Source organism: Megalops cyprinoides, chromosome 24, assembly GCF_013368585.1.
Source record: "Megalops cyprinoides isolate fMegCyp1 chromosome 24, fMegCyp1.pri, whole genome shotgun sequence".
Classification (NCBI taxonomy): domain Eukaryota; kingdom Metazoa; phylum Chordata; class Actinopteri; order Elopiformes; family Megalopidae; genus Megalops; species Megalops cyprinoides.
Window position 1 is genome coordinate 14,704,611 of NC_050606.1, and position 23,855 is coordinate 14,728,465.

Here is a 23,855-nt window from a genome sequence, read left to right on the forward strand (position 1 = left end):
TATAGAATCTACAGTGTCCATTTAAAAAAGCCCTTAAAATGGTTGTCTTGTATTTGCTTGTCGAGTTCCAACATTTCTCATGGAACCAATCAAAATGACTTTCTTGTTTGCCTTTTGTCACTGAGTTGTTAACGCAGTGTGATGAGTGCGATGTGAGATACCTGAGAGATGATTTCATGTCGTACTTCATCAAGAGATTGTGAGACCCTTCTGAGAGGCTCTCAATGAAAACTGAAAACAGTCTGTGAATTATAATGAACCCTTTTTTCCTCTTTTCATTTGGAGATGAGAATAATATAAGCTTCTGGATCCATCCCGAGGTACGGCTGAGACAGGTTTTATTTTATTCTCAGATTCTGAGTTCAAGCAGCAAACTGGTTCCTGATGCCAGGCAAGCTGGAAGGTTCCACACGGCTGCAGTTCAGGCCTAATCAGCCATTACCAAGAGAGCACGCTCACTGATCAGAGTAGGGAAGACTACAGGACCTGACCATGAGCAGGGTTTTTTCGTGGTCAGTATTTCCCAGCATGCAGCGGGTTCATCTGTGCAAATGTCACACTGAATATTTCTGCAGTTTCCTTTTCCCTCCATTCACTGCGGATTATGTCATGGGGGAGAAAAGACTGCCGCGCAATGGGTCCATTCTCGGATTGAAGTTAAAAGCAAAGGGCACAGATAGGCAGCTAATGACATCCCGCTCCGAGATATGTCCTTTCAAAGAAGCTGGAATTGACTGTCACAGATAGCAGTGCTGCTGGACCCTGTTCATAATCCCCTCCATCTTCTACATGCTAGAGCACGAAAGGCCCTCTCTCTGTGAAATGATGGGACGGGGGGTGGGAGAAAGCCCCTCCCCGTCGTCTTTGTGCAATGCATGGTACATCGGGGGATGGAAAAACAGACTGGCAAGTACGCAAAATCCAGGCTTGGAATGCGCAGAATGCATCTGGGAAAAAAATGCCACCGTTGGCATGCCGTCCCCAAGGTAAAGACAGAAGGGGGTGTGGGAACAGCAAAACGGGCGGGCGACGTGGCACAGCGATAATGCGAGAATCGTGCAAGGGCGGAACGGCAAGTTTGAGTTTGAGACATGTTAGACTCCGCTAGGTCCACTCCCGATGCTCAAGCTCCACGCTCACTTAATCAGTCTGTGGCAACGTAGCTGCCTGCCATGCGTCAGCATCTATAGGATGGACCTGCTGCAGCGGGTCCTTTTCATTTTGTTTGCGAAAGCTTTTCATTGGAGGGACGGGGGGCAGCGACGGGCAGGGATGAGGGCAAGAGAGGACACGGCTCTGCCGGCCCCGCGCGCCTCCTCCAGTCTCTCCAAATCACAGCCCCCGCGGGCCTCAGTTGCTTAGCGCCGTCTTCCGCCCCGCGGATCGCATCGTCCTGGGCCAGCCTCAGTGAAATCTCCCAGTGTCTGGCTTCCCATGGCCGGCCGCTGCCACGTCAGGTCAAATATTTTTCCAACAGTTTGTTAATGAATTGCCCGGGACGTTCTTTCTGAGAAAGAACACCCCCCCACCCCCTGCCCCGACATGCCTAGGCTTTCTATTTTGCGAACGTATAATCATTTGGCCGGGAGGTTACCATAAAGAAAACAAAAGGGGCCCTTCGAAGCATAATCCAAACATTGCAGAAAGCAGGGAGAGTTTTCACTTAAAGCCATACACCCTGTGGGAGACTGCAGCCGCTGCTTAAACCGGCAGGCTTCCTACAGCCATGTGACACAGTCTCCTATCTCCTGCCCCCCGACCCGAAACTCTCCCCCCTCAGTCATCCCCCCCAATAAATGTAGAGGAACACACACTCGTCCCCAGAGACAGCAAGGCCACTGCAGGCAGCCAATTAGTGGCAGTGGGACAGGCTGTGAAGCTGCTACTGCTTAAGCTGTAATGTTCTTCTCTGTAGCTGGGCTATTGATGGCTTGGCACGGGATGAAGGCTCTGCAATGCAGAGATGGAGATTGTTTGAAGTCGGAATATTAACCATGCCTGCTCCTTATTAGGCCTGCTCCGCGGCTCGAATGCTTTTCTTAAATCCGAGGGGGTCTGGTTAGGTGACAGTCGCGGTGCCTGCAGACCCCAAGCTGCACTAAGACACAGCGCACATGCATTACATGCTACGGCTGCAACAGATGGCCCGGCTATCATGGGACTGCAGCTACCCAATGGCAGGAGGTTTACTGACATGAAGGCAGGCGCCCGCAGGAGCCTCTAGGGGGCGTTGAGCTGGCAAAAACTCCCTCTGACCATCTGACCAACCAGACTGCTAGAACAAGAAGTCCAAGCCTAAGCAGTGAAAGACTTGCAACAATTGCACAACATTGCTATGATGTTTGTGAATCATATGTAGTGTATAATGTCTCTATACTGTATATACAAACATCCACTGTATATATATGTATAATAGCTACTTCTACCTTTTTCTCTTCTAGCCTGTGCAGCACACATCCTACATGTACAGTACAGAAGGAAGACAAAGGCTTATCTGCATCCCTTTGATTAACGCTTTGTGAAAATCCAGCTCCAAAATGGTTGTCTTAAAATGGCATTTTTCACCCACCACAAGCGGCGCCAAGACTGCGTTTGGGAAAAATGTTTCCGTTGGCCGGTAAAGCGCCGACACACGAACCGGCTTAAAAGTGATGAATGACGGGAACATCAGAGGCCGGCAGGCAGCACAAGAGGGCCCCCCAGAACCCAGCGACAATCCAGTGCTGAAGCAAACAGACATCTCAGATTTAGAGGTCCGGGTATGTTTGCTCTGCTTTTCCCATCTTAAAATGCATACACATCCAAAAAAAAAATAAATAAAATAAAAATAAAAAAGACTATCGTGAGCTCTATCACGCAGTCCAAGCTTTCTGGAAGACCAGCAGTTCCCCCAACAGTCACAAATTGCGTTCCCATCGGACTCTTCTGTTGCGCAATGAATTCCCTGCAGTCCCTGGTCATGCCTGCATTTTACATGCTGTAAGTCATCTTTCCTCCCAAGAATCAGACAGAGAGAATGTAAATGAGACTAAGCAAAAAAGGTGCTGCACTGACGCTGCACTGACGAAGGTGCAAGCTTATGCTTTTACTAGACATTACTAGGCGTATAAATAAAGATGCATATCTCGAGGGACCCAAAGACCTTTGTCTGAAACATGATCAGTGGATACCCCTATCACTTAGCGTGCACATTACATGGAGAAATCGATAAATATGTGAAAATGAGGCATAGAGAAAGTCTTTGTTTGGACATGGGTCAACGGCCCTTGCAAGGTTTATTTACAAATGCTCGGCACATCTAACCAAACGCTTCCCCTGGGGCTATTTTCCCACTGAGCCAGGCTCAATGCCTTGCTGTGTCCGGGTGGCATCTGATAAATGTTCCATTCTGCGAAGCATCACCCCCAAACTTCATACGGAAACCTTGCGCGATGTTTACATAAGGGAATTAATGATCAACCCACGGCAAGCGAGAACATTCAAATCAATGGCGGTGCAATCATTTGCATGGTGAGTCACTCCAGCTCGGGTGGGGCGGGACCTCCACACCGTCGTTCTTGGAAGCTGCCGGCACCGGGGCCGCTGTGCGTGGGCACTTCCTGTGACCTGCTGCTGGGACCACGCTGGTCAGTGTGCCACAGACATTTGCCTGAATTTGAATACCCTAATTTGTCCAACTCGGTTCTTTGGAAATGAATAACAAGCAGCTGAATCTGATACCTGCATTCAAAAATGACCCAAAACATAAGGGTAGAAGCTAGCCAAAGCCTTAAGGTGCTGGGCCAGTGTTGGGCATAAGGGGGTTTACCCAATTCAAACCTTCATCAAACACGACAGAGATCAGACAGAGCTTGGCTGGCATCCCTCTCTGGCATCTCTGCACTTCCTCTCAGGTTGAAGGGAATGGCAGCAGCATGGAGAGGTCTGAGGGGAAACACTGTGCTGATACCCAGAAACTTAATCAGCACAAACTAGCCAGCACCTGAGGTCCCACAATGTGCCCCTCGTTCTCTCTCTCTCTATCTCTCTCTCTCACTCTCTCCCTCTCTTTCTCTTTCTCTCTCTCTCTGTCTCTCTGTTTGAGTAATTTCATTGAATTATCTCTGAAGCACAGCTGATTTCATTAGACAAGCGCATGGCCCACCCTGCAGTCCTCTGAGGAGTCTGCCGAGTCGCACGCTCCACCAAGCCTGGCCCTCCGCACTTGCCAAAACCCAGGCCCTCGGCTCCCCCTCCACCATCGCTTCACTACTGTATCACAACAACGTCACCGACTGTCATGCGTTCAACATTTTTATTCAACATAACGTCTCAGTCGTGAATATGAGTCTCCATCTGTTCCGCTGCGCATCAGGTCTTGTTCCGTTTTTTTTTTTCTTGCTTGTGTTTCCGATGTAGCTTTTTTCCTCGTTTCCCACAAGCCTCAGTGCTCTGTTTAAAAACACCACATGAGCATCAGCTGTTTCCAGGAACGCATCCCAAATGGCTCCTTCGCTAGGCAGCAGCCAAAATCACAGGCAGCAGTCGTCTCAGGGAGGTGGGAACTAAAACTTCTAGACTTTGACCTGCTCCGTGAGCATCGGGAGAGAGAAGCAATCCGATTTGCACACTCCAGCATGCCCCCGGACGCACAAAGAAGCTGCCATCATGGACAATAAAATGGGGGCCCTTGATACTGGCATAGAATGGGATGCCAAAACCATAACTGAACAACATTTTCCTGGACTCACAGCAAAGGGACCGAACAAAACAAAATCCTGTAAACCCCAAATATGCCAGTAAATCCAGAGAGCGAGAGAGCTTTGTGTTATTATTGGAAGTCACTGAGAAGGAGATGTAAGAAAAACAAAGCGAGAGTCTTTCACCCGTATGAAAACATTCCACATAGACATTGTCTTCATTCTGCCTGTTATGAAAATGTCATATACTGTATGACAATGTCATCAAAATCATATGAATATACTTAAAATATAAAGCACAGACTGTATAACACTAATGCTATGTAACACTATAAATACTACTATTAAATACTCATGATGTATTAATAAATGTACTAATATCACCTCTCCACTGTCCCCCGCTTTCTCTCTCTCTCTCTCTCTATATATATATAAGTATATATACATATATATATATATGTGTGTGTGTGTGTGTGTGTATGTGTATGTGTAGAAATGACACCACACATCAAATGTTAGGATATCAAATTCTACATTAACTGAATGCAAAAGCTGGCAGCTATCTATGATGCATGTAGATGTTGCAGAACAATGCAGAACTGTGCCATCTCCCTTTGGAATATGACTTGTCATGTGAAAACGCATTAGATCATTTTTAATGAGGCACCACGAAAAGAACAATAGGACATTAGCACAGTCATTTCCCAATTGCTTTTTCTGTAGGTGCTAATAGGGAATCATACCAGACCAAGGCCACCACACCATCATGAGCAAAGGCAATGCATGTAGATTCTGATTTTGCTTAGATCTGCTTCTGCTGCACACTCCAGACATAGCCCTGCTGTACTGGGAGACATAAATGCCAGAATAATGCATCAAACCTGATCTATCGGGTTCCTGCGAGCGTTGGTCTCAGGGCATATTCACACCTGGAAATGCATCTCTGTCCTTTTGCTCCAAGGGTGAATGGTGGAGTGCCCAGGGTCAGAATTCATGCTCCTCCAGGACCTTGAAGAACAGATATGTTTCTTCTTTCTTGCTGGGGGCATAAATGACTTCTCCCTTGCATGAGCGCTTTAAATCCATGGCTCTGCCGTGTAAAACCATGCACAGTGCATGTTGAGAGAGGACTGGGAGCACGATCTGAAGGACCATCAGGGATGGTAAGCGTATTTTCTTCTCATTCACAACGGCATCCACAGAAAGGATCCCAGAGTAAAGAAACACAAATGCTACAGACAACAAAATCAATCTCAAAGAGCTCCTCTAAGAGCATATAAAACTGTTAGTTTTTTTTCATTTTTTCAGGTTTCCATTCAGCAGTGAGATGGGGCGATAAATCTAATGATGTCAGGCAGCCCCAGTGGCTTCACTCATGTCACACTGCTAAACGTGGAAAGGCCTATACAGGGCCTAGCAACTTCAAAATCCCCTGAAGCTCTATGTGAGTATTTCATTTTCATCTACACTTCTAGAATGTGTCCAGATCTATTGTTTCTGTCCTGTGTTATTAACTCATTTAATGGGCTTTTTTTATCAGAAAGCCCAGGTCCTTAAAACCCTAGTGTAGACAGTAAATGAAATGTCATTGTGATATAGAGGAAACAGCAAAAGCAGCGAGTGCAAGGCGTTCTCATGCACACAATACAAAGAGTCTCCGGAGAGTGCTTACTGAAAACCATTCAGGTACGTTTCAGGGCTAGAAATATGTTCTGGAGAGTTTAAGCATACAAATCCAGGTCTGACCGATCCTATACATACAACATTTTATTCATAGAGACAATTATTGTTAAGAAAGAAGAAATTAGTGACCATTAAACTGAGAGATTGCCAGCTGTGCTTACCATTCGTCAGCTCTGGTGTACTTCGGTGTCTAGCAGAATCCAGTTGGTGACATTAGCTTCCTGTTTTATGAGTACTGTCATACCAGTTCATTCTGTGGTCACACCCCCCTCATGAATAAACATAATGTGGCAGTAATAACACTGAACACCTCTTACTTCAGAAATGGCAGAGATAGGAGTTTTTCACATTAAGCACATGGGCAGTCTAGTCTGGTCAGTAAATAGAGTATCTATGATGTAATTAACCTAATCTGATTCTAATAGCGAGTCTGTCTTAGCAAACTAAGTTAAATGATATCAATTCCAACCAATAAAACAGTGTAAAAAAACAGATACACTAAATAAGCAAAATAGGATGAGTTTTAAAGAATGCAGTTTTGCAAGACGTGCTTTTAAGGATGTAGTTTCACAAGTGGCAGTTTTGACAACTGTAGTTTTGCAAGAGGAGCTTTGACGTAGGCAGAGCTTCAGGGAGGGAGGGAGTCATGTAAGATGTAGCTTTGAAGTAGGGAGAAGGGAAGATAACTGTCCTAAAATGGACACTTTAGTGATGTCTTCTTCACGCCAACAGACACACAGGATAGAAAGTGAGGGAATAGCACCTCATTAGGCCACTGATTGAAAAAAAGATCTAGAACAAAAGAAATATTTGTAAGCCTTTATTTAGTAGGAGGTTGGGGTGGCAAGGGACTGCAGATGAGCATCTGTATGAATAAGCAATAGATATTGATATACAGTTGTCCAAAATATAAGGAATGTGTTTAAATATGTGCCCAAAGATATTGCACATGTAATACATTAATCTGTTTTACTTTAATGTCCCTATATGCAATTGTTTGCATATATTGTAGAATACAGATATATATCTTATCATATCTGATACTACATGTACCTTACAATAGATTCCACAGCATATGCATATGTTATATATGTTATATATGTTTTTGAACCTTTGCCTATGCAATACAAAAAATTCAGTTAAAAATGTCAATAATTGGCATATGTTTGAAAGTATGCGCTTTACATTTTAGTCATTATCTGAATATTCTTAAAATTTTGGATCATACATTTTAAATTCATTAGGATGATTTTTGTATTCTTTGGGGAAAAAACTGAAGAGCATGTCAAAGTGTCCACTTGAGACAACAGTGGATAGCAGATGCACATTCAGTGCATGCCTATATGACTAGCTAGGAGGCTGCGATCACGTAATCCATCCACTCTGTATTGATCGCTAATCCCTTTATCTTGCCTGCTGGTAATAGGCAATGTCAGAACTGTGGTAAAGAGTTTACTGTGCATATTACCCCCGGTGCACTCGTGGCTGAATGGAGTCTAATTTAGTTCATTTTCAGAGCTGACTGATAGGAGATGAGGTTGTGATAGAGACTCCTTCGTACTGATATTTTAAGAGGCTATACACCTAAGAGAAAACACTGACCATACCTAATTAGGCAACACAAGATACTCTCACAACATTTTTGTTGTGGCATCAATCGCCATTGCCTAGCACAGTGGTAAGGAGCAGGGCTTGTAACCAAAAGGTTGCTGGTTTGACTCCCAGCTAGGGTATTGCTGTGGTGCCCTTGGTCAAGGTACTTAATCCAGAATTGCCTCGGTAAATATCCAGCTGTATAAATGATTAAAAAAATGTACTCTACGTAAGCCATTCTGGATAAGAGCTTCTGCTAAATGACAATAATGTAAAATGTAATTTATGGTGTGACACTGTGGCGTAAAGTAACTGCTGTTGGTGTAATGTTGCAGTGACATTAGAAGAACACCACGCATTTACCTGAATCAGAGATAGCCATTCATGGCGCTGTCCGTCATGATGGCCCAGGTCACCAGTGCAAGGCCTTCTGCCCACCTATCTGGCATTTTATCCTCTTTGAGAGGGAGGCTCTACCACCAAGAGCCGAACGCTGTGTCCTTTTTACATCTTCAGTCAAGGCAGCATTTAATCATCTGACATCTCAGGCCAATCGGTCCTGATTAATGGTGTGCTGTAAGGTTCAGTTTGTGGGGGGGAGGTGGGGGGGGTGGAGTGCTTATGTCGTGCGGGCTCTCTTTGCCATGATAATCTTCCAGCAATCACCGCCCACAAGAGAGAAGACATCCATCAGAGGCCGCAACTCTGCAACGGGTAGCAATTTTCAAGAGAAAACTACGACACCAGAGAAGACCCAGGACCCTTTATACCAAGACAGCAGGTCCAGTGCCTTTACAGAGAGTGGCTCAGATTCTCTCAGGAGAACAGCTGACATCTAAAGGTAGAAACGAACTCCGTCTCCTTGCAAGCATGCTTGCGCGTCCTAAATGCGCCCATCCAGACAACTTAAACAGATGGTGAATTATTGACAACGCTCCCACGCATATCAAGCACCGGTTTTCTGTCTCTCTCGCCGATTACATCTGGGGGTTATTATTAATTAATCGATGCGCGATGGAGGCAGGTCGCTGGAGTTGGGGGAGAGAAAGCTTACAGGCAGTATGCCCACGGTGAAAAAAAAACCTTGGAAAAAAAAGACCCAGATCTCGGCAGCCATAAAACCTCACAAAATGGATGCCTATCACTTTGGGCGGAGCGATCGGAGCAGCCGTCTCCCGAGGCTGCAGGCGTTTGCTCAGTCGTGGCTGAATAGACAGCATGCTGCTTAAGTCAAATATTTATTTACCCACTCCCTTCCCCTTCTGTTACAACAAAGGCCAAATCTTTTTTTTTTTTTAACGGCTTCTTGACATGTCCCTCTGTGCAGCTGGGAGATGACACAAGCGTTAGGACGAGCTTGGTAAACCTCCAGACGGTGTAAAACCCGAACAACAGCATCAGTTGGAGCTGTAGAGCAAACTCACCACAGGACAGGAAGATGAGATTACTGAATTTCTAACCGCCTTTAATGAGCCGGGGCATCCTCCAGTGTGCCTCAGAGGGGCTACTGATGACACTCTCCATGCAAACCATGTCAGTGATGACCTCATTAAAAAGCTCGAGTAATCATGGACATCCATTAAAAAATCGTCATGTGCAAAAACATATAAAATCTTTGTAATTGAAATTATTTCTAATAAATGTATGTATGTATGTATGTATGTGTAAAGTGGCAAGAACTAAGATTTTAGACAGGCAGTGTACTTGGAAGGGTATTGTATTGTGTATGCCCTCTTTTTGCCTAATATTTTCATATTATTATACTAGATTACTTTCTCAAGGAACAACACATTACCATATATTTTGTAATTCAAGCAGTGGTCCATTGAGCTTTAGTGATCTTGATGAAGATTCATGAAAATTGCTTCATAAAATAATGTTTAGCAGTAAGGTCAGTAGTTAAATAAAATCTAGCCCGCTCCTTACACAACATGACAAACGCATGAAACAGCTAAAAGAACAGTTTTTTGTGAGGATGTCTAAATTATTCCCATTCATTTCCATAAACCTGTGTCCTCAGGAGGTGTCTTTGTCCAAGAACCCGAACGCAGTCAATTCTTAGCTGCCTGGCACAGCTCCAGTTTTTCTCTAGGTGGAAATGATTCAGTGAAAATAAAACAGGAATTATTAGTCATTTTTCTTTTCTTTGTCATTGTTTATCAGGGAGCTATCTTCCTATTTTTGAATTTAACAGAATGTCCCTCTCCACTGGGATCTGAGCCAGTGCTTTCCTTTGAGAGGCCTCTTCTTCTGACCGTAATTCAGCCCAGGTCAAGTCCCAATCAAGACCCGGCTGTGCTGCTGACGCCTCATGTTGGGTTTTGCCCAGCGTGCTACGTGTAAAGTGACAATGTTTCACACCACTGTCAGGTCAACAGTTGTGCAAAGAGCTTCAGTTGCGCAAGATGGAGGCAAGAAAAAAAATCAAGTGACTGGGCCCTGCAGAGTCATATGCCTCCCGGTCATCGCACACACACACATACACACACACACATTATATCACAGTTCTACAAGGATGAGTATCGACCTACAGTGTATGTTAGCCCGTCTTGTTCTTCTTCAGACAATGTCTCCTTTGGGTCTCTGATTCTCTAGCTGAGAAAGTGCAGCGATGTCTAGAAGGTTCCATGCAGCTAAATGTCTTCTTTTTCTGATTTGGACAAGAAGGGGAACTGGGGCTTTGCCTTCACAGCACTTGAGGTCATGAGGTCATGATATGTTTTCAGGTGGAGGGAACTAAAAAAATAGCCACACACCGGACCGCTTTCTGGACCCGCAGCCGTTTACTGGAGCAACACCCCGCACTGCACGCGTGCACCCTGCCGTCTGTTTACCTCTCCTCCGCCCCCACCCCCCCCGCTGGGGCAGGAAACGAGCCGCGCGTTTTCTCGTCCGGCCGAGAGCCGAGCACGAGAGAGCATCCAGGCCGCAACACCGAGGAGCCGAATTCCCATGCCACTCGCCAGCGTGTAAAAATAGCGCGGCCCCTATGAGGACACGCCGCGAGGGTTTATTTATGAGGCTCGCGGAAGGCTCTCTTTTGCATGGGCCTCGGAATACCGAACGGGACGTTTGCATGCGGTGCGTGGACGCCGCCTTCAAACCCCGACAAAGGAATATCATTTCCATCCGTTAGAAGCGCTGCAAAGCATGTCTAAAATGATGCCCAGCATTCGTCCCAAACCTCAAGCTCCCAGCAGCGTGCTGCATTCCATCATAGGCTCCCAGATAAACACAGTCTGAATGGACTAAAGTGAATGGAAAAAGTACACTTAACTATAAGCAGGATGCTGACATTTTGACTCTCTGTCACAACGGAATCCTCATGTTTTAATAACCTTATGTCTCAGAGGTCATGAACACAACTCAAGGCATTGCCCGGCTGGTGGCAATGAGTTCCGGTGACAAAATGTTTAGGGACAGTGCTTTCAATGTAAAGTCATAGAGTTTGATATCTTTGCGCATTAGGCAATCTTTGGCCACCGCTCAAAGCATAATAAAAACCTTTCAATCATCCGTGGCTGCGGCAGAAACACTGTTCGCCAGTGTTTGCTCTTCTGCATAACGCGGGCGGCAGAGTATGTATCCCCAAGGCACCCCTCCCCACCCCCCCATTCTGCCGTCAGCATAATTAAACGAAATGCATTGCACCACTCGGGCTAGGGGCAATCTCCACGGCTAAGCACAACCGAAAACAAAAGGCGGCGGCTTCAGTTTGGGGCTCCTTCCAGAGCTGCTCAAAACAAACACGGGCAAGCAGATATCGGCCGCGTGCAGCCGTCTCCACGGAAACACTGACGCGCTTCAAATGCGCGGGGTGGGGTGGGGCAGAGGGGGGGGTGTGAAAGGCGGCGGTGCGGACCGCGAGGTTATGAAGTCATAAGCTGTCAAAAACCCTCCCTGCTGTAATCCTCCAGACAAATGTATCTTTTCCCCTGCTGTCCCCAGTGCGTGGCTTAATGACTCTCAGTGCATATAGATCGTGCAGCGTGTCACTTCATATGGAGTGATAATGAATGCCTCTCCTTTGCTATAGCTAATGAAAGGTGAAGGGATTGACACAGTCGAAAACACTGGAGAGGGGCATAATGGATCAGAGTTGGCAATGAGAGCAATATCAGCAGCTAACAGATATCTTCCTTAAACATAACCACAAGTGTGAGAGTTAGAGTTTGGGTAGAAACAGGTGTGTATTTTGAACCCCTATTATGATTTGTGGAATAGAGCTGACATTTTCACCAATGAGTCAATCATCTTTAATTTTTATTCAGTGTCATTACTGCTCACTGCACATGCTCTGACATTGAAACAGCTAGGACACTGTATAGGGGGTTTATTACAGGCCATGTGTTGTCATTATTTAAGAGGAAGATTCAACCCTCCAGCAAAGTGATTTGGTCTTACTGTGGTCGTTTCTGTTGCATATCTAACAAAGGGCAATTCTTTACCAGCATTACCAGCCTACCATTGTTCATTTCATTCAACTCTGAATCATCAAAGGCAACACTGAAGGTTTTTGTACATGCAGGCCAAACTGTCAGAGTGGACTGAAACAGCCTTAGAACCTAAATTTACACTTGATATTTGATTGCCTTTGGTCGATCTCACATATTCAGTCCTGAATTAGAGTGAGGCTGGGTCTGTTAAATGTCCTCACAGCATTTGGAAAAGACTTCTGTGTTCCATCAATTTCAACTGTATTACCCTTCACTTCCAGTGTGGCAGGTTCAGTCACACTTAATGTGGAGCACGCTGGGCAATGTGAACAAACCGGTCGAATCCACCTTCCCCCCTCAACATCGGCACAGTGACCGCAATAGGAGACGCGTCCGTCCGGGCCGGAGAAACGGCGATCGACCTCGACAGCGTCCTCGTCGCTGGCTGCCCTCCCTCCCTCCCTCCCTCGCTCGCTCGCGTTGCTAGGCTACCGCAGATTTCTCGGCATCACTCCTCCGACGTGGATGCCAGCCAGCCCCTCCGAGCGTCGGCGATGCCAGCCGCGGAAAACAAGATGGAGCTCGCAGCGGAGGGAGGAAGGCCTTCGGCTTGTGCCGCCACGCTCGTCACGAGCTCCATCTTAACGTCTCTCTCAGCTGTGCCTCATGGAGAGAGACGACAGTAAACCAGCAGTTGTAAGCTGTTTGTCACTTGCTGCTGCGAGCATCCGAGTGAAAATGTAATATGCCTCAATATAAGCTGCAACATTAAAGCTAAATTGCAGGGAAAAATCCTTTAAATGTAAATGTATCATATGTAAATATATGCTGCATAATATACCACTCATTGCTGAGTTCATATTTGCCATTTTGTAAATATTTGTAGAATACATTCCGTAACGTGCATAATAAAACATCTAATACCTACCTAATGATGTACTTGTATATTTAATGTATTTATAGTATATTATTCCATTTTCTCAAGTATTTCTTTCTTTTGAGGGGTGTTTAAGGTAAATCATTACTAAAAGGTCATTTGTATGTGATAAATTAAGTATTGTGAAGCCGAGATAGGCACTCTGTCTTATAATAATCATAGGACACCCTTTTAAAGATGACAGCCTGGCTGCTGAATGGGTTGCATTTTTTACACTGGCTTGTAAATGATCGAATGGAGCTTCATATCTCCGGCTCTGTAAGAGCAATATTGGGTTTTAAGAGATCATTAATCCCAACAGCCTCTCAAAAGTAAATGACATTTTGCAGTGAGAGCAGTTTCAGTGCACATTTTAAGTGGAAACTGGGCTGTGTACATCGGCGCAATTTTACAAATGTCGGAATGCTTTATAGTTGTTGCAAGAACACCTATATTTATAAATGAAAAATTAATCTGAGACCTAGTCTGTAGATGCAGACAGGGGAATATATTAGATGAAACACTGAGGTCTTGGAATCTGGAGTCAAAAACTTTACTCTCTATCTCTGAGTAACTACGCTGGATCTAAATCAAACAACACCGTACTGTTCAGGTTTATTTTGTTCGTTATTTTCTGAATACTTTCTCTAATGAGAACATCAAAGTTTAGAGCAACCTGATATAGCCTAGTTTTAAATGAGAAACACGGTGCATTTACATTTGAATCCACAAAGCTACCAATGAGTTTTGGCTGACTTTTTGCAAGTGAGGTTGCTCAGGGTGCAGCCAGCCATGGACATTTTGACCTTTCAGCTGCATTTGGATGGAGCTCCTATTGCGTCATGGCCGCTTTCAGCTGTAAGTGAGTGGTTCTGGACTCTTTTGTAGTAGATCCAGTAGATCCAGTTCCTGAAACTCCATTCAGTCAGAGTTCATCCAAATAAAACCATTACCAACAATATCCTTTTGCCCTGCACTTCAGTTCCACAGGCATACACCCACAGCTAACTGTGTTCCTTCACCAATTTTGTAAGAAGTTGAGTCTGACCAATGGGTTTTGTTAAGCCAATAGTTTGTTTGTCTTACACTTACAGCTTATCTAATGCTTCTGAACCTAATGCTAAGTCAGTCATAGACGTTGCAGCAGTCTTGAGATGTGTCAGACTGCTAATGTAACCATACTGATCTCATAATGATACATTAGAATAGCAATGTCAAGCATGCTGCTAACTTAGACAACAGCGCAACGATGCCAGAGAGCAGTATTTTCGCCGTGGTCCAAGTAAGTCACCTACCGCAGCAGCACTGAAGCTGAAGGCTCACAAGCTAATGCTAGTAATGCCATGACAGCACAAGAGGTAGAAGTAAACCTGTTTCACAAGGGGATATTTCACAGGCTGTCATAGAACCCACAACCTTTTTTTCACATGTATTAAAATGTCTCATCTGACTCTCCCAGTACAGCAGAAACCCAGCAAGCTGCAACGAGTGTTTTCAAGAGCAGGCACATGATCATCACCTGTGAGCTCACACCTTGGTTGCACTCAGATACATCATCATAGTGGAATCTCAGCACTGACTTAGGAAAATTGTGGGGAAATGAATAAAATGTATGAATAATCCACAAACCACTCAAATGCTAAGTCAAAGGAAAATGTTGCTTCCAGGATATTCAGAGGTCGAGCGCAGAATAAACCCGGTTTGCCAATGACCTACATAGAAATGTGCTCCAGAAACATACCGGACTACTTGTGTTGAAGCAGATTCAACTTGCTGAGCACAGCTAAAGCGCCGGAGGGCTATCAAACGGTTACGATGCGCGTGGTATGGGACTCTTTTCCGTAGAGGGGGTGGCAGACTGATTCCTTCAAGCCAGAGAGGACACGAACCTCTGGTTTCATGTACGCAGATCAAAAATGCGTCTGCAGACAGAGGAAGTGAGCAAAACTACTGGCCTGCACGCCAGGGCGCTGAGCGCGCCCAGGAGCTTGTTCTGTCTACAGCGAGGCCGCTTTTCGGTGAAGAGTGAATGCCCCAAAATGAATGTTTGTCCACTCCAATCAATCCAGCGGCATGACTACGAGGCCAGGATCGCCCATCCGCTGAAAGGAAAATGCTAATCTTACTCGCCACATTATAATGGGCTACGCAGAGCCAGCCTCTGCAGAAGTATATTGCAAGCACACTGTGTCTTGATTTTACGATAAGTTACTCTCACATATAGAATATGCATTAGTGTGTGGTATTTGAGGTTTTTGTACAATTGCATGCTTTGTGCAAATATATCATGACCTCATGACCTGTAGCACTGAGAAGGCAAAGGCTCAGTCCTCTGTACAAATGTATATAAGAAGTGGCATTAGATAATATGCTTAACTTTTGTGTTTAGTATATTTTGATATATATATTAAAATATGTACATGTATAAAGATAAGCATTACGTTACTTGCAACATAATATGCAGCTAAAATGTAATAGTAAACTAATTCTTTAGTACTGTGTGCATTTCACCCCCTGACAGCGAAAACCAATCACATGCATTCATGTGGGCACCAATAATGCAATAACGCAAAAAACTGTGCTCTTTACGCTACAATCAGCGATTTATGAAACTGCTGATACAGGGCCAGTTGGGCTCAGTGGGCTGGCAATGCCCAATTTCCTCTAACACTTGGAGACCATCAGAAGCCTCCACTTTGCAGTCCCACCAATCAATTACCAAAGGCCAGAGAAAACTCCCTCGATGACGCACTCGAACCAAAGGAGACACAGCATGGATCTGGATATTTCGGGCAGGGTGCAGGACAATGACTGCTGCCAGTATTACACAAAAGTTAAATGTGCCTGGTTCCTTCAGACTTCAGAGCAAGACTAGATATGTATCAAAAGGGCCTTACTGAAAATGTATGGTTTAATTGTGAATTGGACCGGGCAACATTATGATCTGTTAGCATAATGCTGAAGGTGCTGGACTCTGGACTTCAGGGATGTGATTTTTAATTCTAAGTGAGACACTGCTATTGCACCCCTGAGCAGTGCACTTTCACCTCAATTTCCCCGGTAAATGCACATCCGTATAAATTAAAGATAGAATGTTTAAAAATTCAGCGCATTAGAAGTTGCCCTCTATCAAGCCATGTTCAGCAAATAAAGTCTTGTAAACAGTGATGACCTGGTCAGGTTATAGTTCTTAACAAACCACACATGCAGGTCAGGCTCATTTCTTCTTGCCCATATCAAGGTGGACTTTTACAACCATTAACGACGTCCATTTACGACCAATGGTAGGCGAGATTGTGGTGAATGCAAGCAGTTCTTGCCACAGTGCTTGATGTGGACAGGGCTTGGTTTCATTTCTATTGTCTGACACCCTTCCAAGCTAACTGCATCTCAAGATAATGTAACAGAGACGCAGTATATGTTTGACACTGACCTGTGTTTGCTGATGCCACAGAGCTACAGCTGAATGTGATAAATTGAAAAAGGGCGGTACAGTAAACTACTTAAATGTCTTACTCAGTTAGGCCAACCTGCCTTACCTTGACTTCAAAATAAAAGTCTCCACTGATTCAGAAATGCCGTAATCAGTGAATCACTCCACGTTCACGCCACTCGGGTCCTTAATCTGTGACAGATATCCGCAATCAGAGGGTTTCTCATGGCTCACATCTCTTCCACAAATGTTACCCATCAGCCATTGCCACTTATAAATCCTGTTCGTCACTCCGTTGCTCCAGAATACATAATGTTCCTGAGAAGGCTGTTAGCTTTAAAAGGCAAGGCAAATCCTCTCCCTGTGCCCTTTATGGCTTTGACGCCCTATAATTATCTTTCCTCTTTCTTCTTCTCTGTTTTTTTTTCTCCTCCTGACTGTAATTATAAAGAGAAGTGAATTGCGAGCTTGGGCTCTTTGCCACTTTCTGAAGTATCAGTCTCCATTCATGTTCGCATTTTGGGGAGCAGGAGCAGAGAAAAGGAGAAACAAAGGCCTGTGCCTTCATTACTCAGCAAAGCAGGGGCCTGTCACATCAAGTCACATTACAGGGGACAGACAAAGGACCTGTCTTTATACAAAACTTGACTGTTGTGACAATACTTCACAACTGAAAAATTGTAATGCTTCAGGGAGGAACCAAAAAACCACTGCTATATATGGGATTTTTCAACAACTTTTATTAGATGTGAAGCCATGAGCAAGAAAATGGAGGAGTTGTCTGCTTATGAAAAAGGAAAAAAAATGGCAGAACTGACTTTGAAAGTTTTGTCTTAATAAGAGAAGTCATAACAGTGCTAACGTATTGGTCTATGAATTGTACCCATTTTGAGATTTTTATTTTAAAATTATTTAAATCTTTTTTATTTTAATTTATTTTTTAAAAATCATTTTAAAATTATATGGTATCCTCTCTCTCCCTAACTATAAAAAATATCAAGTTATTTTTCTTTCAGAGTGAAAAGCAAAGATTCTTTTAAGGTTGCTGTTTCCATTGATGGCTCAGGGCTTGAATTTAGAGTATTTTATGACATAATTTAATCTAGCTTCTTGAACTCTGTAAATAAACCGATGCCAGATGTGAATACCTCTGTTGTTACAAACACAAATCTTAGCGTGCATTAAAAGATTATATAATATTATATAATATGTAGCAATAAATGTAATCAGCATGTTTGACAGGGAAAACAAGAAAAGCAAGAAAAGGGGCTTTACTGCTTACAGATGCAATTCCGATTAAATCCCTGCAAGGAAAAGGAGGTCATGTTGGAATACCATGATACTACTGAGATAGCAACCTAATCAATCATCCAGCCGTGGCCTTGGAGAGAACATTATCTTTCCCTGTCCGGGGAAATATAATGTGAGACTGCAACAGAAGAGTCCTGCAAACACAGACGGTGTAAAGTAGGCTGGGTGTCTGGGCAGCGTATGGCTCTCAAAAGACACACTAATGCAAATAGGTCAAACAAAGCCTGGCATTGGTACAGCTAAAATAGCTTGGATAATGAGTCAAGCTGCTCTGCTGTTTCATTTCACATATGCTGTGTACAGGACAGAGAGGAGACAAAGCTCTGCTTTATAGAAAACCTACGATCCATCCCAGGTGTGCTGTATAGAGTCGAGGCTAATATATTCTGTTTCTGCAGTGTGTGTCTTCCTCCCAGCACGTAGTCCTACCCCTTTTCCGCCTACAGAATTATTCTGGAGACTGCGAAGGATTCACACATCAGCCAGGGATCAATCCGGAATGAAATGGCAGGCTTTGTTTGGGTTGACAGGCGAGCGACAGGGGCCATATCTCCGGTATCAATCGATATCTCTGCAGACCGGCCGGCCCCCCTTAACCGCCCCCCACCCCCGCCCCGTCCCCGCCCCGGCAGAATCCTATCTTCCAGTCTCCCACCTTCAGCTGCCAGCCGTCTCCCTCCCAGACTCCCCCAGCGTCAGCCAGACGCAGCCACCTCAGTCAGACTGACTCGGTCCGACACATCAGTGCCCAGACTCGTGTCCCCTTTTCTGTCTGGGTGAGCGGGCAGTGGCGAGGGAGGAGGGCTGTCCCGTCAGACGCGGACGCGCCAATCCGGGCTGGCGTGGGCCGAGCTGAAAAAAAAAAAAGAAAGCCGGTGCCCCGCGGTCAAGGCTGTTTCAGCGTCGGAGCTGGGTCGGCCTGATCCCTCCTCCCCACCCACCCCGCCCCTCCCCGAAATCCTCCGCCGAACCAGCCGGCGAGCCAGTGCGCACACTGATAAAAACACCACAGCCACCACAACTGCCGCCAACACCCTTCCGGATAACAGGGCCTCCTGTGACTCAACACCCACCCTGAGCATATACAGCGGAGTGCGGGCAAAACTCCTGCTGGAGCCTCCCCCAGACCCGGCGCCCATCCGCTGGATGGGAAGTGACAGAACTGGGACTCATCCGAAACTACAGAGGCGGCTCCTGTGCCCACGACGCTCGCTGCTTTTGTTGGGTAATGATGCCAGAGTCGAGATTTGAGGGTGACACCCCCGTCCCCGCTCCCTCCTTCCTCCCAGCACACTCCATGTTGAGAAGCAGGAGCGCCACTCTCAGAACAGAAAAGGGGAGGATCTTCAGTAAGGCGCTTCGCAATCCGGACTGAGCCTCCTTTCTACACAGTATCTCAGGCACAGACCTTACCTGGGGGGACTAATATCCTTGCTAGTGTTTCTGGATGATTATGAAACTGGTCCTTTGCACCACTTGCTATGATCAAAAATTATTATGGCTTTAAGTATGCATTTATCTAACACGACTGGTTGACTTGATTGAACACTTCCTCAGAAGACTCATTACTGCACTAAACTGTGGCGGTCATTTTGTGTTATCTTTCAAGCATAGCTGTGTTTGCTTACAGAAGGCTTTCAGTATGTGCTCCCATTGAGGAGGCAATAATGGTAGATAGAGGGAAAGGAACATAAGGCCCTCATAAAAACCACGCTTGTCCCAGGACACAACGTTCTCTAGCTGTAAGCTCAATGAGTTCTTGGTCCCACTGTCCTCCACACATGAACATACATAATAGAGTTGACACACCCACATGAAAGACCTTTCTCTCACACTCACTAATGTATATCATGCCATAGGTAACAGGGACATGTATTTTGAATATTTTGATATTCAGATAAACAGCCTTATGGCACATAACATCAAACATTCAAATAATCGAACCCTGCCACTCACCCCCAAGTGCTATATCAACCTCTTTCTTTTTTTTCTGTATAAATAATGAGTCACTGCAAAGAGATTCGCATCGCACTGAGTGGGAAGCTGGTTGTTATTCTTCAGGGACAGCAACACAGAACACCCAAGATTCCTGCGCAGTTTGCGTGGTGGTTTTGCGAGAGAAGCGCAAATGTCTCGGAGGCTGAGTTCTCCACAGGGTTCATGGTGAGCGTGCGCTCACGCCTGCTGCCTCCTGTCCGTACCCCCCTAAGCACGGATTCCGTATGCAGATCAGGCCTTTCTCTCCGCCCCGCATGCAGACCTGTGGTATGCGTGTCCTTCCCCATGCCCAAACAACCTCTACTTTTAAGACCCAGTAGACACCCATTATTGGATATTCCCGAAGTGTACTGCATATACTTCCGACAGATGATGTCCATTTTGTTCTTCCTCTGCTCATCCTTCGTACGCATAATGAAACACTGTTCTGTGTTGATATTGCAATTTCCACCACTGACACTTCTTGGCAGTGCTAGACTAAATTCACAAGAGACGTGCCAACTTTTAACCTACACACAGTACACAGCAACAAAGGAGCTACAGCCTACAATACAAACAGTCGTTATGTGTTTGAGGATAGAAGCATAACATGGATGCCTCAGCAACATAACACTGTCAAGCTGATTATCATTCTTTGGTTATTATTAGGCACAATAATTATGCTCATCTCGTCTGGGTAATTTCAAACTCAGCCCCCTCAGGACCAGAGATTAAGATCATGAATTTGTTACATTTTAATGCTGTTTTGACCTGTGCGATGGGAAAGGTCTGACATGGCGTGCACACGCAGAAATTCCCAGCCACAAAACTCATAATGTCTGGCAGCAGATTTTCATCGCAGCATGCCAAAAGGCCATCCCCAGAAAGGAAGAAAGAGAAGCCCTGATGAAGACTCCAGGACATGATGTCATGGACCGTCTAACATACGTACGCCTACGTCAGAGTCGTGCTCGAAAGTAATGGCACATCTCCATCCCAACGGCAGCAGGTAAATATGATGACATGCACTCATGGTTCCACCAATACTTGCTTCTGTGCACATTAAATTTCAGACAAAGAGTTGCTCCCAAATCATGCAAAGATCCCATAGTAAATTACAGTCTTATAACAGGTTTGCCAGCATGAATACACATTCAAATCTAATATTTGAATCCCACACCTCAAGCACAGAATACTCAAAATCAGCTGAAGCACCCCATAAGAAATGTGTGACTCAGACATGTAGCATGTTCCTCAATCCTGTGGCACAATACCAACGATTACATATTCTACCACCCGTGCTCAGTACTGATTGGCAGCCATTTTCGTCACATGCAAAATAAAAGGTAATTAAAAGGAATATCAAACATTTTAATTCATTTTCCTTTTTGAAATGGGTACCACCTAAACAGGAAAATCTAACGGGCAGTCACACAAACGGACGAAGGAGCCCGCAGCCACAGTGACTCACTGATCTGGCATTTTTTTCTAAACTGAGATTAATTGTAATACGGGCATGATCGAAGCCAGGCAGTCGCCTTCATGCTTCAGCAACCTTTGGAAAAAAATAACAGGCTGAGTCAACGGCTCGGCTAGTAATAATTACGAAATCTACTATTCTGTTGCTATTCCTTTATATCCATGTTGGTATCTGTGTGTCATCCATGCATGCACACATTTTTTGTCGTCTGCAGGTGAAGACCGCGGACACATCTGATGTAAGCGGAGATACAGAATTCAGTATGAATCCATTGAATAAAACAATGAATTAGTATTAAGTAAAACTGTGACGTCTTTGCGTCTTTTGCTGCTTCTCTCTCGCACTGTCTCGTTTGTTAGGAGTGCCTCGCGTTCAGTGAGTAAAATTCTGCAAATGGTGAGCAATACCACTTCATTTCGAGTGTGTGTGTGTGTGTAGATGTTCAGTCGGTAAAGCGGGTGATGACAGTAGCGAGCAAGCAATTTGCATTGCTATAATGTGAGAACTGCGTGACCCGCTTCCTGTTCTACTGACAAACGAACGTGCTACAAATGGAGATACGTGAGGGGGGAAAATTGCCTTTTTCACATTACTCCATGATGGAAAAAATAAATACAGGAGACACATCCTGCAGCATCTTTAATTAAAACCCATAAAATATTTACAGCCTGAGTGTAGCTAAGGCAAGGATGGGAAAAATGTTTAACGGCGAATTGCAACGCTGATGCTTAAGGACCGTCGTCTCGCTGCCTCGTAAATGAAGCGACAATCAATTGATAGGTGAGAAAGAAAATCAATCGCCCATCCACACCCTACATCCAATGCGCATGTGCTTCGGAGAAACAAAGAACCCCGACAATTTACTAGGGGGTATTCATTCATTCTCCAGACAGAATGGTGGGATAGTTCAGCAGTCAACGCCGGTGCACACAACTTTTTCGAATCTATCTGTGTGCACCGACTCACGCTATTTACAGCAATTGACATTTATGACATGGCATAGATCACGTTCACATTTTTAATGATGCGAATCGCAGCGGTACAGTACAGCCTCCTTCTCTGTATGTCACACAACCAAAAACGTACCATTTTCCAGGCAAGCCTCCGGAAAATGTATGCATAATTAATTTCATGCCATGACACAATTCCTTCGTATTTGTATTGAGGTTGGCCCATACAAAACGGAATTGGCTACGTTTTCTTATAAAAGGCGAAATGCTGTAAGATACTATGGTCTGTCAGCGATGCGAAGCGCAGCCAGATGTCACACCCCCAGACACAAAGGGGTGTGGTGTAAAAATCTTATTTTTAAAGCATTACGATTTCTAATTAACAGGTATGGTTTTAAGCATAAATTACTCTCGTATTCTTCGTAAAATGTAGACATTCTCCTTTATTTCCGATAAAACAGCCAACTTTTGATATCAAAGCGAACAGTCTAATTGACTGCTTTCAGAATAAGCGTTTTTTCGTGTATGTGAACCCATGATAATGATCATATCAATGTATCTGTGTGTCGAATAAAAACAATATTAAGTTATAGCGAAAGACAACGTGAGGAAAAGAGCACATACCAAATTTCTTCAAACATTTAATCAATAGATTTCATTTAAAGGATGTAGGATTGCAACATATTTTTCTGATGTAAATGAAATAAATACAACATTTATTGTATTTATTGCCACATTTAACAAAAATGTCTTTGTATGCAAATTATATATGAATTATGCCCCTTCACTACCGAGGACACCCAATATATCCAAATTGCGCCTCGGCTCTCCAAATGCATAGGTGATTAAAGGAAAGCAGCAGACAGAGAACCCAACTATTTAAAAATCTGCTTTTTTGAAAAATGGAAAAGAATGAACAAAATGTAACAAACATATAAGTGACTCTTACCGGTCTTCGCAGTGAAGTTCTCCCTGCTCAAGTGCTTTTTTTTTCAGCGGCTCTGTCTGTGCGCTCGGTGGCTGTGCCTATTTGGGTAGTGTTCTGCGCGGTTCTCCCTGCATTTCACACGCGCGCACACTGTCGAGCTGGGGGGCAGTTCGTACCCTACTCAAGGGTGTAGAGCGCGGTTGAGACCAGGAGGGCGCTCTAGCACCGCGGATCTTACCGAAATGCTGGTGTGAAGCCAGCGCCATGTTTTTTTTTTCTTCCAAATCAATGGAATTTGTCAAAAATGGTTGATTTGAACTCCAACCGCCAAAATCTCTGTTCAACATTTTTTTTCGAATGAGGCCAATGGTCAGGAAGTAATATATTAAGTCGCAGTGTCGAACAAATTTATGTCAATTAATCATAATTTCATAACCCAATTATCATTTAGGTCAGCGATACTTACAGT

The 23,855-nt window shown here is 44.6% G+C and overlaps 1 protein-coding gene across 1 annotated transcript in view; it reads right to left on the minus strand.

Moving 5' to 3' along the window:
- The window catches only part of basp1 (brain abundant, membrane attached signal protein 1), a 47,034-nt gene extending 23,437 nt beyond the window's left edge, over window positions 1-23,597 (minus strand). Inside the window, exon 1 of the mRNA XM_036519298.1 lies at window positions 23,408-23,597. The gene's annotated coding sequence lies outside the window, so the exon portion shown is untranslated. The remainder of the gene's footprint in view (window positions 1-23,407) is intronic.
- Window positions 23,598-23,855: the final 258 nt, after the last annotated feature.